Source organism: Apostichopus japonicus, chromosome 7 (assembly GCF_037975245.1).
Source record: "Apostichopus japonicus isolate 1M-3 chromosome 7, ASM3797524v1, whole genome shotgun sequence".
NCBI lineage: Eukaryota > Metazoa > Echinodermata > Holothuroidea > Aspidochirotida > Stichopodidae > Apostichopus > Apostichopus japonicus.
Window position 1 is genome coordinate 16,681,496 of NC_092567.1, and position 4,255 is coordinate 16,685,750.

General features: G+C 39.8%; 1 long non-coding RNA gene across 1 annotated transcript; it reads left to right on the plus strand.

Annotated features, from left to right (window-relative positions):
- The first annotated feature begins 696 nt into the window (after positions 1-696).
- On the plus strand, positions 697-1,955 carry LOC139970152 (uncharacterized). Its single transcript, XR_011794053.1, has 2 exons — positions 697-1,471; positions 1,545-1,955. It is a non-coding gene; the product is annotated as an uncharacterized lncRNA (long non-coding RNA).
- The last annotated feature ends 2,300 nt before the right edge of the window (positions 1,956-4,255 follow it).

The following is a 4,255-nucleotide window of genomic DNA, read 5'->3' on the forward strand; positions in this document are numbered from 1 at the left end:
GGGAGGATGGTCACATGCCCCCAGTGCCCCTCCTGCTCCTACACCCTGACTACAGCTCCATTTACACATTGAACATTACAATACATTAAATAGACACCGGGTAACTGTAAGGGTCCCACGTACTGCGGTACGGGGTGACTGAACCTAGCCGCTATTTACTACTAATGGCTAACTTGCCTGCATGAATGCCATAAATGCGGCTTGTATAATGTTTTAGCATCGGTGTATTTCACTCTGATACTCTCATGGATACTGTACGTACTTTACTGCATTGTAGGACAACCTTTTAAAATGCGTAGAAGGAGCCGAGGGTAGGGGGCGAGCAGAATACGAGATAACGCTAAGGAAGTGAACAAAAGAAAAGGACTATAAGATGTCAGTCGATCTTTCAAATTTATTTTGAATGGTTTCTAATTGGTTATTGTGACTAAGAGTTTTTGAAGGGGGGGGGGGGGGGTTGATGTGTATATATATATATATATATATATATATATATACATATATATATATATATATATATATATATATATATATATATATATATATACATATATATATATATATATATACATATATATATATATATATATATATATATATAAGTGTAAATGAGCGATTAATACGATAGGCGTATTCTTGTGTGGGCGTACATGTATATAGTGTAGCGTTAGGCTATGGTGCGCTTGTATCGATGCAAAATCCAAGATAAGTGGGAGGAAGATGTCTACATCATAGCTAAACAACCTAACCCGGACATACCAGTATATGTGATATTTCCTGAAAATGGAAAAGGAAAGAAACGAGTAATCCACAGAAACGAGCTGAAATTGTGCACCTTGCAGGAAGACATGAAACCGGATGATGATAGAAAATTAAACGTCCCCAACCTGAAAGAAAAAGTCATGCATCCACTATATACTTGGAGGAGGCCAATCAAGAAATCGAAGAGAAAAAGCCACAAGAAAATGCGGTTGAGAAAAAAACAAATTCTACTCAAATAAGAAGATCCGAAAGGAGTAATAAAGGATTTCCGCCGCCTCGTTTTGGAACTAATGCAATCACAACGGACACCACTGTCTTTGACCTGGGGTGGGTTTAATTAGCTCATTGATTAGTTTATTCCGAATGTGTGACAATTTTTAAGACAATTACAAATTTTAGGATGATTTTCTGATGCATTGATGCAAATTTGCCATAGACCTGTAAAGCTGTTCATATGTGTGCGCCCATACACGATGCATGTGGTGTTGTGGTTATTTATGAAAATTTTAGTTTATTTTTTTATTCTAAGTAGTCCTTTTATGTGGAGTTTGATAAGAAGTGGCTGATCTCGATTACTACAAATGTTACGGACTCGAGCTCCGTTTGAGAGAGAAGGACTTTGAGTCAAACTGGCTGTCTAAGCCTAGGCATAAGTACCTACCACCTTCTAGGTAGCGAGGAATGTGACTATTTTTAGTCTGTGTTTTAGGTGGAAAGAGAGTGTAAATGAGCGATTATAACGATTGATTAGTTTTAGACTTCAGGAGAAGTCTGCGTTTCAGGTGGAAAGAGTGTAAATGAGCGATTAATACGATAGGCGTATTCTTGTGTGGGCGTACATGTATATAGTGTAGCGTTAGGCTATGGTGCGCTTGTATCGATGCATCGCTGTTTAATTGCGTACGGAGGTTTTTAAATGTATCGGGCGCGGCGCGCTGATTGTGTTGCGTGCGTGTAACTTGTGTGAGTGTGTGCGTGTGGTGTGAGAGAACTTTCTTGTGTTTGAAAATGTTTGGCAGAGCTTATGAATGAGGGAGTGAATACGGATGGTTGACCGGTCAACACTTGTGAGCGAGTGAGTACGTTTGAGTTATATGTGTGTGTGTGTGAAGTGAGCTTGTTGTAAGTAAATTATATTTTATATTTAGTTTGCTTCAGTTAATTGTTATTAAATTAATTAAGTTTACCGTTAATCTTTTGTTCCTGCGTTATCTTTACAACTTCTCTCCCCTGAGTCATCATACTTTTGGGAGGGCACGCCAGTACGGAAAACCCCTAAACTTACATATATATATATATATATATATATATATATATATAGTTAGATGGTCCACTTCACCGATCCTATATCATGCATTCCATGATCTACCAAGTTCAGAGGATAACTGAATCAACCCAGACTAAGGACACATTTAAAGGAGACCAATGACATTCCACGGCAAATGGCGGGAAAGGGGGTACACTCTACTCTTACAGATATTGCAAACTACCATAGTCATCATATGGTAGTTTATCATAACATGCGTTGAAGCACAGAGGCAGAGCTGGGTATAAGTGAACGTTATACTTATCACCAGTGCCAAACCGCAGATTGGGTACGTAGGCTACATGTGGTAGTGACTTTCGAGTTATTAATTCTCCGACATGCAAAGTTTTTTTCCATGAGTTACATCATACTTTGGAACAACATTTGAAATTTAATTGTTGTGTACCGTAGAGAAAATTACTTGCGTTAGTGACTGCAAAGTTTTAATCTTCAATTAGTGTAGTCAAATTTTCTGTTCAAAAGACGAACAGTATATGTCGGTCAACCAGTCAGCAGAATTAAGCTTATTTATAAGTTGTTGTACAACTATAATGGAAGAATTTGACCGAAAATAAATTTTGAAACGATCTAATTTTCATTTTGATCTGTGATCTATATAGATTCCCGTGACTGTTTGTTTTATTGTGCCCTCTATTCCAGTGGCGTAGCCAGGATTTTTTCAGTGGGTGGGCGCCGGGGGCCGGGGGGGGTTGACCATTTCCTGGGAGGGCGTCTTGTTACTATCTAAGGCTTCTAAGCGGAGCGCCACCATGGGTTGGCCAGCAGCATACCGAAATTTTTTAGCTAAAAGGGCCTCCTATATCGTTGGAAATTACACTTCCCAGGCCTTGTAAGCTGCTCTAAGTTTTCTCAACATCCTTTATTTTGAGATCCCATATCTTGATATGGTCATCAAATAGTTTAGTGAAATAGAAAGAAAAAAACAGTCTGGTAAGTTACTTTGACATATCATGACATATCTTTTGTGAGTTTGACACCGGCATTGACATTTTACGACAAATCTGCAAATTGCGAGTGGAAAATAAGGAAATATTGACTGGGCTTTCCAGGCAAGTAACATACTGAAATGACCGAACTATATGTCAAACTGACATCAAAGATTGCGTCTGAAATATTATTAGGGTGATAGACTGATTCGCCGGTAGTTCTCAGCGATAGTATTGTCTCCTTTCTTGAAAATTTGGCTTTTTAATTTGGTACGTCCCAGAAGTGAAAACCAGTTTGAAAATTTGTTACCTTTAAAATCTTCTTGGCATTCCAGTATCTGGAAACCACCTCTCTATAAGGGTATAGTATAGCTCACTGGCTTGTTTGATCAGTTAATGCGCCTGATTGGCTGTTTGTAGTAGTATTTATTCAGGCGCGTAGCGAGGAATTTGCCAAGGGAGGGGTGAACTTGTAGGCAATTATCAGAGCCGTAGAATCGGCATTGGAAACTATCTAAGAGTAGCGCCACCATGAGTTAATTGGCACGAAGCGTACAAGAAAATTTTGGCCGAAAATGCCTCCCAGATCGCTGGAAATGGCACTTCCCAGGCCACATGTAATTTTTTTTCGACTGGGGGGAGGGGCGACAAGCTTTCATGGGGGGGGGGCTGTCTCCCCCACGCCCACCCCCTTGGCTACGCTACTGCTCTATTCAGTATGCCGAACAGGATCTTATAACCTATAACCGGAATGGTTACGTCGAAATTGGTCACTTCACGCAGCTCACTTCCTTTACAAGATTCTCAATTAAAAGTCATCGTCATTGCTAAGTGATTTTAACAAAAGTGACATCCGTGTTCAAATTCCAAGAGCATTGTACTGATACGGTGATACCTTTCCAACTCTATTTAACCGTTTTTCCATATTAAAGGTGATGTCTGATACCGTAGCTACCAGGAAAATACAAATTGCGATAAATTCTAACCATTTTTAGCATGCTAAACACTTAGGTCCAACACATACTGATGGCCCTTCCAAGAAACGGGAACTGCAACAATTTTCTGTCCATGTGGCGCAAGGAAGATGGTGTAATGCGCACGATTGCACCAGTTTTCCAAGATAAAAATGCCACAAGCTTATGAATCATTGTCGCCCACTTGTACTCGGGGTTTGCATTGCAGCTACGGTTTCAGTATTGTACGCACGGTGGCTGTCATTACCAACACTAGCGAAGCAGCC